This window comes from Euprymna scolopes, chromosome 32, assembly GCF_053919585.1.
Source record: "Euprymna scolopes isolate OS-2025 chromosome 32, ASM5391958v1, whole genome shotgun sequence".
NCBI lineage: Eukaryota > Metazoa > Mollusca > Cephalopoda > Sepiida > Sepiolidae > Euprymna > Euprymna scolopes.
This window is the reverse complement of record NC_136513.1, coordinates 1,280,400-1,292,448: the sequence shown is the minus strand read 5'-3', so window position 1 is coordinate 1,292,448 and position 12,049 is coordinate 1,280,400.

Here is a 12,049-nt window from a genome sequence, read left to right as displayed (position 1 = left end):
GCTTGCATCTTGCAACACAGCCTCGCAAATTAAAGTTCTTCGATGTGTTCTTATTTGTAGAAAGAGAGTATTTTTAACAAGATTGCACTGTTGTTGGATTTGAAGAGCCGTTTGAAATCTGTCTCCGAGGCTGCTAAATTTGATAGCCTTTCTTGTAAAAAATGTAACTCTAGGACGACGAGCATCACAAACACTGCCGGTGTTTTGGTGCTTTTACATAGTCATTCGTACCCTTTTCTCGTACATTTACATCTGTGGCCGATTTCTCGATATGATAAACCAGAAAGCTCTTGATTAATGAGCTTTTGACGATTACTAAGAGAAAGTCAAGCATATGACAGAAACAACAACGATTAAAGATGTGTTATTGCCTAAAAGGTGGATATTTTAAGCTGGTTTAAGCTCATTTATTGATGTGGACATTTTTTTTTGCCTTCTCAAGTTAAATTAATGTTGTCTAATTTACGTGAACACTATGATTCTTTAATTAAAAGTCAAATATAACCAAGAATGATTATAGAGGAATAAAAGGCAAATAAAATTAGGTATAGGTTGTTTAACCAGTTACATTGACTTTAGCTTTAATTTGCGGTATTTGATGAAATAAAAAGTGCGGATTTTCTTTTTTGCGCAACTGTATGTACCTGATATTTTATAAATATAGATTGATGGGATATGAAGATAGATAGATAGGCAAAAAAGTTAAGAATATATATGTATTTTAAAACAGGCATTGAACCACGTGTACGTGTCTTAGATTTCGATGGTGGGTCTTCCAATTTCAGAACGTGATTGTTGCATCAAAGCATTTCTAAAATGTGCTTATTTTAATGTCTTTGATGCGCCTAATGCATCACAGCAGCCAACCGCCTATCCCAAATACAAGGTCATATTCTTTCATGTATCAAAGCAGAGAATGATCGATATTTCAACTTGCGATATTTAGAAAATGCACAATCAGTGTAACACAAAGTTATATTATTCACGAAAAACTATATATATACACATATATAAACACACACATACATATATATAAATATATATATACACACATATATATATATATATATATATATATATATTAGAGATAGAGAGAGAAATAGCAATACTGTACCGAGAAAAGTACATTAATATCTGTATTTCTTTAAAAAAAGCTAATGCATGATTAGCAATGGAACATTTTATAAAAATTATCAGGATGTAATGTATTAATTATTATAAAGAATTTACACGTTTTACATGATAAGCTTTCAACAATAGGTAGATGTTCATCTATCATTGAAACGTTATACTTACACAACATGGTGAATTCCACACACGGCAAACGCTCTTATAGAGAAACAACTTAGTATCGCAACTATAAGAAAACTAAAAAAGAAAGAAAAATCATTTTTAATCAGCAGTTTAAAAAACGATAAAATCTGAGAAGCAAACAAATAAATGAATAAAATCCCCCAACACATAGGATAAAGAAAACCAGAGAATTGTAATTGTAAGAATGTATACTAAAACAGTTTTTAAGGTGCTACATCAATTGCTTGTCATTTTGATAAAGAAAATATATGATTTCATGGAAAAGATCTGGTTGCCGGTTAAAAAAATGCAAGATTGCCGGTACATATTCAAGTTCCGAAGCATCTGATTTCAAAGCTAAAGCAAAAAGCACGCTTAGAGTATGCGAGAAAATTTGCTGTTTAGAGTTTCAGACAATAGGATATAGTTAATTTCAGTGATGAGTCCTTATTTTATATATTTGATTCTGGCGGTCAAACATACGCATGTCATAGAATAGGTGAAAGACGAAATTCTTAATCTGTCAGGAAAAACATGAATTTTAGTGGCAACCGTGTGAAAGTTTTGTGAATGAGTTCATTAGCAAGAGTTGACTTCATCTGCATGCATAGCAACATTAATGCTGAGATTTACAAAATACTTATTCGCCATAAATTGTACAAAAACTATAATCCTTATGAATTTCTCATCTTCATAAAAAATAATGCAATTTTCTACACGGCTCGGCATGGTATGGCGTTATTATAGCAAGGAGAGACAAACTAATATAATTACCTGCTCGTCACGTATAAAACTCAGGTTTTCAAGGAAACGGTCCATATGTAAACATAGGTGGTGTATCTTGATGCTCATGTTGCAACCGAGGTCTCTAAAATGAATCAGAATATTGTTGACAAGTTCTGCGTAATGTTTTGCCTTATTGTTGCTAGAAAAGTTCTTCACTACCCAGACAAATGTATTCCTAGTTACAATTCTTTCATTGAGTTTCCGAACTCTGGATCACTAAGGAGTTGCTGGATCTGAGGACCTTAAAATTTCAAATTTTCCATTGCCAATTCTAAAAAAGTGAAGCAGTCGCGATTCTTGTTCAGAGTCTTGATGAACTGCTTGATAAAGCTGGACTTGATGTGTAGATGTGGGAAGTGTATTCGTACTTGTCCACCAAAGGATTGTGGATAACGTTCCTTTCTTCGCAAGGCACTAATTCATCTCTCAAAGTCCATTACAGTATGCTGAACATGATATTTTGGAAGATTTAAATGTTTTATTACTTTAAACTGATCCGGTTTCGATATAACCACCCATACTTTTTGAACCTGAATACTTCCTGCTATTAAAACATTATTTCTAATTAAAACATTCCATATTAAATATAGTGATTATATTTTGAATTTCATGAATGCGCGCATTTTAACTCGACTTCTTTGCGTACTGCGTCTATTTTCATACCTTATCGTATATTGGTTCAATTTTAGTTTGGGTTCGTCTGCCGTGTTGTGTACTTGCTGCTTTTGCTTTATGGAAATGTTGTGTGTAGCATTAGGAGTGAATTATTCATCTTTGTTTAAGTTTGTGAAAGAAAAATCGATTCTGAACTTTTAAATTAAATTGACTCCATTGTTTACGTTGTTTTTAACCATTTTTGACAATCGCTTTGCACAATATGAAACGGGAATTTTCGAAATTGGTTGTCGTGATACGAATGAACTATTTCTTTTCTACAAGAAATAGTTTATTCATTGAAAGTGACAGTAAAACAATGGAGAAAAACTTGACATAATGAAGAAATAATAGACAATAAATCTGGCAATGTATTTTCAAACGTTGAAAGGCAACATCGGAATAAAATTCGGTTTTAGAAGACGATTTAACCATCAATGGAAAATTCAAAAACATACATCCACGCATTGTAACATAATGATAGATCACCTGCGAGCGTTTGGTTCGGTATTTGTTTCATGTATATTTTATATTTATGAAAACTTGGCTAATTTAAAAATAGGAATAACCGAGTTACAAGTGAGGCAAAATGGGGATGAGTTTAACAAATCTAGTGAGATATGAAAGGATAGAATAGAGAAATGAAAGGATGAAGATGGAAGACATTAAAAATATTTTGAAAGTTTTTATATATAAGAAGTGAAAAAATTAAGTAATTTATAAAATTATGCTATGAGTTTATGATAGATTTATTATTCTTTATCTGCTCATTTCTGTAACTTCTCAATCTCTATCTCTGTTTTCCTTTAAGTGATGTAATTTTTCCGTCTTTTACTATGATGTGATATAAATGCATTGATTTCCAGTCAGTGCAGCTATAAAACAAAAACAGTCTTTCTAGCTTACATTTTTACTGAGCAAATGCTGACATTTTCGTGGTGTACTCAACTTCAAATATAAAGTGACCTCTCAATCTGACCAGGAAATACAAAATGTATAACGTTCGCTTAATTCGGTTGCAAGTAACTGGTTTTATTTTACAGAATTCTCTCCTGATTGTTGAGCTAAACTTTGAAAATGGTATTTATTCGCACATACCTTCATTAAACATTCTCCAAGTAACCTGTAATGAATGCTTATATTTTTATTAATTTCCAAATCTTAGAATTGTCATAAAAAACCCTTGCCATTCTAACTTCTACCAGTGTCCACAATCCCACCCTATTAATATATTTTAACAATCTAAATTATAATTCCTTTTTACTATACTGCTTCTACGCTTACTCTGGTCACGTCTTTTTCCATGCTATACAAATACATGCTTAATAAATCAAGAAATTAATCTACTTAATTATAGTACTATCTTCGTTCTTATTCTGCCGCAAATCAAATTGATGTATTGCCGGTAATATCTCTAAATAACTAAGGTCCTTTCAAACACAGACTGCTCATCATCATCGTGAAAAATCAATGCCTAAATATTCTAAACTAAATGAAGAACGCCTTGTAATTTCTCAAAACGTCACGCTTTTCGTCATCCATTGGTTAAAATGATTAAGTAATTTTTCTCTCACAAACACGTTTATAACTATACGTGTTATACGAATATAAACATCGCTCTATTCTAGATTAAGATTAGCCCGCCTTTATTTGAGTTATATTTAATACAAAATATGCATTGCATGGTTACTTTTGTTTGGTATTCAAGTAACTACTGTATATTTTCTCTAAAATCAACGTAAATCATGTCACATTTTAAAATACATATAGCTTTATATCAAGGCAATTTTCATCCGCCATATGTTGAACAAAAGTTCAAAATATAGCTAATACTGGCTATTCTTATTATTAGCCTACTTTCTATACCCTCTAGAGATGGGTGCCTCTTTCTAATCATTGTAAAAACATATTTAAAAAAACATTCAAGAATACAAACAGAGCAGAATACGCTTGGCCTGCAGTGACATTTACTATAGAATATTTAATTATTAATAAGATACACGACTAAAATACACGCTGTTAGTATATGCATTCAATTTTATATTTATATACTCGAACCAGCGTAAGCTACTCTTATTCACCATAATTCCCGATTCGTCATTCCTTCAACAATATAACAATTGATATAATGGACATAGTAACATCATATCAGCAATAGCATTTGAGATAGAAAAATAGATAGAGAGAATGGGATCAGTGGACACTAAATTGAAGGATATGTCCCGGTGTATTTTTTCTGATCTATTAGTATTGTAAAATTGATTTCAAGTAGTGAATATGAAAAAAAAATGCGAATCAATAGCGAACCGGCGAAGCCAGTGAGTATATATGTCACAGCTATATATGTATTCACTTATCTTACTTACATTCACTTATTTACTCATGTTTTAATGAATTATTACGCATGTGAAATACGTTTATCGGAATATTCAATCACAGCTAATTACAAAATGCTCTTAATGTACATGGGAATGACAACGACCCAAAGTTAGTTCATCATTCCTCTCATTTAAGGATCAATTCATTTTACCATATTATTTGCGACATTTGTGCTATCATTCAATAGTCAAGTAGTATGAGATGTTCCCTAGTCATGATACCATCGTCAAATGAATTAACTTCTTATAAAGAGGCAGTTTAGTAACTGCTCGATCATTAAAATATCAACTTTTCAGTATTAATTTTCGCTATATCGTTAGTGTTATGTCATATATTTTAATGAAATTATCCTCCTATGCTTCATTTTCCTTTCTTTAACAGAAGCAGTTAGGTATATGTTAGTTCGTTGTCTTTACTTACAAAAAGATGCGACCGGCGCGATTTTAATTTTGTTAGTGTGTTTAATGTTAAAAAATAAAATATGTAACAGCTACATATAAATAACTCGTCCCGTTCTAGAACTGCATATTTCTCACACCTTTCTTACAGATATTAAACGTACACACTCGTCCCATCTATGGTACACATCACTACGGGATTGTTTCACTGCAGATTACAATATAGACATCGTTAAATTCTATGTCAAAAATTCATTTTCATACAATGTTAATATGTAAAGGAATCCTGTTAAATCATTTTCCACGATTTTTTTTTAACTTGATGAATCGTAACTCATAAATATAAAACTTTCAAATTTCAATTTATACTACATATTGCTGTTTGATATTTACGATTTTTTAAATTTCTTAAACTAGCTTTTACAAATGAGAGGTGTTTTCTAGAAGGAAATACTTATTGATATCTAATACCCTGCGGTTCGTTCCATAAAAAAGTTTTGCCTAATCACTAAGCTTCTCAATTTATTGATTTAAAAATTTAAATATCTTCCTGGGCGATCTTCCAAAAATGGCATCATTTCTCCTAAAAAGATAATGCCGATGATGGGGAAGGAAGGAAACGCAATAATGTTGAAATTTATGGTAAGCAAGTGTTGCCTAATCACTAACTGTGATATTCTGTTTACGTATGAATTTGGAAAATCTGCTGAGTCATCTTCAGAGAATAACATGATTTCTTTAAAAAATTATGGTGTCGGTTGTGAGGAGAAAATGAAATACGGCAACATTGAAATTCATGTTGAAGCAAGGGTTGCATATTCTCTAACCGTCACAATGTATTCATGTAACAATTTCGAAAACCTACTGAATTATATTTCATTTCTCTAAAAATGATCATATAAGCGATTGGGTGGGAGGAGAAACAGTAATATCGAATTATACCGTGAAGGGGGGCTTACCTAATCACTGACCTTGACAATTTATTGATTGATTTTGGAAACTCTGGTAGGGCGTCGTCTGAAAATGATATCTTTTTTCTAAAGAATATATATGGTGTCGGAGGTGGGGAAGAAAAATAACACAATAATGTTGAAATGTATGGTGGACAGGGGTTGCCTAATTACTGACGGTGTCAATGTATTTATGTATTTATTTGGAAAACCTCTGGGTCAACTTCCGAAAATAACACCATTTTGCTTAAAATTATTGTGTTGTTAGTCGTTGTTATAGGAGAAGAAAATACTAATGACAAATCTTATGGTGAAGCAAGGTTGCCTTATCATTATCCAGGAAAATGTATTTATGTATTAATTTGGAAATTCTAATGTTCCATCTTCTAAAAATGACATCTTAAAATCATGGTGGTGTTGGTGGAAAAAGAAATTAGTTCATATCTATTGTTCAATACCTGTCAATTGTAGGTTAAATTATTGCATAGAAGTATTTACATTACCCGTCTGAGGGTAGGTAAAATTATTTTAAATATGCGTTGTACATTACCCGACCTAAGAAAGATAAAATTATTTCATAAACGTGCTGTAAAGTATCCGTCCTGAGGAAGGAACACTTATTTCGTACGGGTTGTGTAATACTAGTCCAAGGGTAGGTAAAATATCCTTTAACCGTAGATAGCAAATGATACGTGAATATCAAAGATTTATCCTAAAAATAACAGGTATTTTCAAACGCAAGCCTCATTTTTATCATTGTTTTATACGGCCACGGACAACGCTGGGTATACCTGCTAGTCTATTATATAAATCCAACTGTCTATATGTGAGTATGTGTGCGAGTGTGTGTGTTCATACGTCTGCTAAAAACGTTTCTCGTGCGCATCCTATAGGTACCAACTTCGCATTTTTATTAAGAGCGATCTCTCAGACAAATAATAACCAAAGGTTTAATTATTTTATATAGAAAGTTCGTTTTCTTTTAAGATGGTGTCATATAAAATCATCTCTTTCTAACTGATTCTAACTTCGGCGCATGCGTCGACTATTGTTCTCTGATTTATTTGGAATACAAAACTTTTCGGCATGATATAAACAACGCTATCGTCGAATGAATTAAAAGGTTATCTCATAATTATTAGTTTTGAGGTTCGTACGTATTTTTTTTTATTTTTTGCATTTAAACAATGTGGTTTTGTTATTTGTAATATTTACTGGGAATGTTTTTACCGGCTGTAAGTTTTCTTAGTGTAAAATACAATTTCTTAACATCGATTTTTTGTCAGCGGTGTAAATCACTTGACGGTTAAATTTCTATTTGAAAAAAGTAAAAATTTCAATCCAATTTCGATTCTTTCAATAAAACAACACGAGACATTTTCTTTTATTTTAATATTTTAACTGTTTAAAACTTTAATTCATTATTTCACATGAAAACTGTGGACACTAAAACAAACACAAAATCATAAGAGCATAAAGGATCCTGACAAATTGCAGAGGGAAATGTTTCAACGACATTTTGATGAAAGTAACTTTATAACATTAAATAAAAGTGCTCAAGCGGACCAACTAAATAATTGTCTTTAAGGTATGTGTGCCTGTTTTGTCAACTATTATTTTCTGAATTAGTTTTAAGTCAACGTTTCGATATGATGCCGTAATCAGCGCTATAGTCGAACTGATTAGAAGAATAGTTTTGAGGTTCGCGCACGCTTACTGGTAGACGTTTTATTTTCGCATTTAAACAGTGTTGTTTCATTTGAATATTTTAACAGTTAAAACTTTAACACATAATTTTATACAGAAATCTAGGACGCAAAAAACAACGTAAAAAAAGAAGCTGGCCAATTGGGAGTGAAATGTTTCGACGACTTTTTAATGAAACTAATTTTATAACATTCTGTAAAAGTGCTCCTGCGGACAAACAAAATACTTGCCTTTTTCGTATTCGTGTCTGTTCTTAACGACTATCACATTTAAGTAGTTTTTATTTTATGTTTTTCAATGTTTTTAAGCAGCTTATAACCTTTTTCATTTAGTTTTTTTGGAACTTTTTCCTATTCAAATATTTTGATTTGTCTGTTTTTATATTAATTTATTTTAAAAAATTAGCTTTTGGCTTCAATTCTAGTTGAAGGGCACCTTATTTTATGTATAAAAATATCATACTTCAGCGGATTTTATGACCCAACCACTTCTAACCATGTTTTTCTGAATTAATTAAAATATCCACATCAATTAAAATATCCACATTAATTAAAATATCCACATCAATTAAGATATACACATTAATTAAAATATCCACATTAATTAAAATATCCACATTAATTAAAATATAAACATTAACTAAAATATCTACATCAATTAAAATATCCACATTAATTCAAATATCCACATTAATTAAAATATCCACATTAATAAAAATATCCACATGAATGAACATATCAACATCAATTAAAACATCCACATTAATTAAAATATCTACATTAACTAAAATATACACATTAATTAAAATATACACATTAATTAAAATATCCACATTAATTAAAATATGCATGTTAATTAAAATATCCACATTAATTAAAATATCTACATCAATTAAAATATCCACATTAATTCAAATCTACACATTAATTAAAATATCCACATCAATAAAAATATCCACATTAATTAAAATATCTACATCAATTAAAATATCCACATTAATTAAAATATCTACATTAATTAAAATATCCACATTAATTAAAATATCTACATCAATTAATATATCCACATTAATTAAAATATCTACATTAAATAAAATATACACATTAATTAAAATATCCACATTAATTAAAATAACCATATAAATTAAAATATCCACATTAATTAAAATATCTACATTAATTAAAATATCCACATTAATAAAAAATATGCACATTAATTAAAATATCCACATTAATTAAAATATCTACATTAATTACAATATCCACATTAATTAAAATATCCACATTAATTAAAATATCCACATTAATTAAAATATTTACATTAATTAAAATATCCACATTAATTAAAATATTCACATTACTTAAAATATACATATTTATTAAAATATACACAGTAATTAAACTATCTACATCAATTAAAATATCCACATAAATTAAAATATCCAAATTAATTAAAATATCCACATTAATTAAAATGTCCGCATTAATTAAAATATCCATACAAATTAAAATATCCACATTTATTAAAATATCCACATTAATTAAAATATCTACATGAATTAAAATATACACATTAATTAAAATATCTACATCAATTAAAATATATACATCAATTAAAATATACACATTAATTAAAATATCCACATTAATTAAAATATCCGCACTAATTAAAATATCCACATTAATTAAAATATCAACATTAATTAAAATATCCACATTAAATAAAATATCTACATTAATTAAAATATCCACATTAATTAAAATATGCACATTAATTAAAATATCTACGTTAATTAAAATATCCACATTAATTAAAATATACACATTAATTAATATATACACATTAATTAAACTATCTACATCAATTAAAATATCCACATTAATTAAAATATCCACATTAATTAAAATGTCCACATTATTTAAAATATCAACATTAATTTAAATATCCACATTAACTAAAATATCCACATTTATAAAAATATCCACATTTATTAAAATGTACACATAAATTAAAATATCCACATTAATTAAAATACCCACATTAATTAAAATATACACATTAATTATATATCCACATGAATTAAACTATCTACATCAATTAAAATATCCACATTAATTAAAATATACACATTAATTAAAACATCCACATTAATTAAAATGTCCACATTAATTAAAATATACACATCAATTAAAATATCCATATTAATTAAAATATCCACATTAATTAAAATATCCACATCAATTAAAATATCCACATTAACAAAAATATCCACATTAATTGAAATATCTACATCTATTAAAATATCCACATTAATTTAAATATCCACATCAATTAAAATATCCACATTAATTAAAATATCTACATTAATTAAAATATCCACATCAATTAAAATATCTACATTAATTAAAATATCCACGTTAAGCGTTTTCACGACCGGACAAACACCGCTGTCACAATTTATCATATTTAGACGGATTTTCTGACCGGGGAAACTCCTCTTGGGCTGTTACATTTTTTTTATCACCGGGCAACGCCGCCCCCTCCCCACCGTATTCAATTTATTTTATCCTATTTGGAAACTCTAGGCGCCCTCTCATTAGTTATTAATAAAAGTAAGCATTATACTAAACATCATAAGGATACAAGAGCTTTAATAGCATAAACATTTAGCAGATAATTTGTTTCGTGTCAAAATTCTAATTAACCACAAAAATATAATGCAGTGCATACAGCTTGTAGTTTTATTACTTTTTTATTTTCATTTTTTTTTTCGAAAATCTAATTGTGAATATCTTATGAACATATACTTCATTGTATAATAAAGAAACCACACACAGATACTTAAAATCTATATAAGTAAACAAATTATAAAAAAAAATACTTTATACATACGGATGCATTTTTCGCTGTATCATAGATCATCCACGGAGCTAGTGGTATGAGACTTTGCAGCTCGAACCAGAGGTACTATGATCAGACAAGAACACAGATACGCCACACTAGACGATTTGAAAATCACCCCTTCTAAGGCATATGCTATTATAAAAAACCTAGACACCTCAAAAGCATGTGGACCAGATCTCATCCCGGCTGTGCTATTAAAAACATGCTCTGCCGAGGTTGCTCCAGTTCTCTCCTTTACAATAAATGCCTTAACGAATCTTGCTTTCCCGACTGCTGGAAAACCGCCTCTGTGGTACCAGTTTTCAAGAATTATGGTGAAAGAACTGACCCACTAAATTATCGCCCCATTAGTCTCTTTCCGCTTTTTGCCGAAATATTTGAGTCCTTAGTTAATCAAGTCCTAGTCCAGCACCTAACAGCTGCTAAACTCCTGACTGACAAACAATATGGATTCAGGCAAGCCCGTTCAACAGTAGATATCTTAACTGTAGGTTCTGAACGTATATACCGTTCATTGGACGAACAGGGGAGGGTAGAGCGGTAGCCCTTGATATATCTAAGGCTTTTGACAGAGTATGGCACGATAGTCTTCTAAGGAAACTTAGATCATTTGGAATCACTGGAAGAATTCATAATGTTATTAAATCCCTCTTAAGTAATAGAAAAATCAAAGTTGTCCTCGACGGTCGTACATCTAAACAATATGAGATAAATGCGGGAGTACCTCAGGGGTCTATCCTTGGACCTCTATTATTCCTGATATTCATAAATGACCTCCCTGGTAAAATTATTTCGGAGATGGGTATATTTGCCGAATCCAAGGAAATGGCAGAAACACGAGAGGATGACCTCCAATCTGTAGTGGAATGAGAACAAAAATGGATGGTCACATTCAATGCTGCTAAGACTAAGCTTGTTTTCTTCAATAACTACAAGAAACCTTCTCTACCACCAATAGCAATGGCCAAGAACACATTG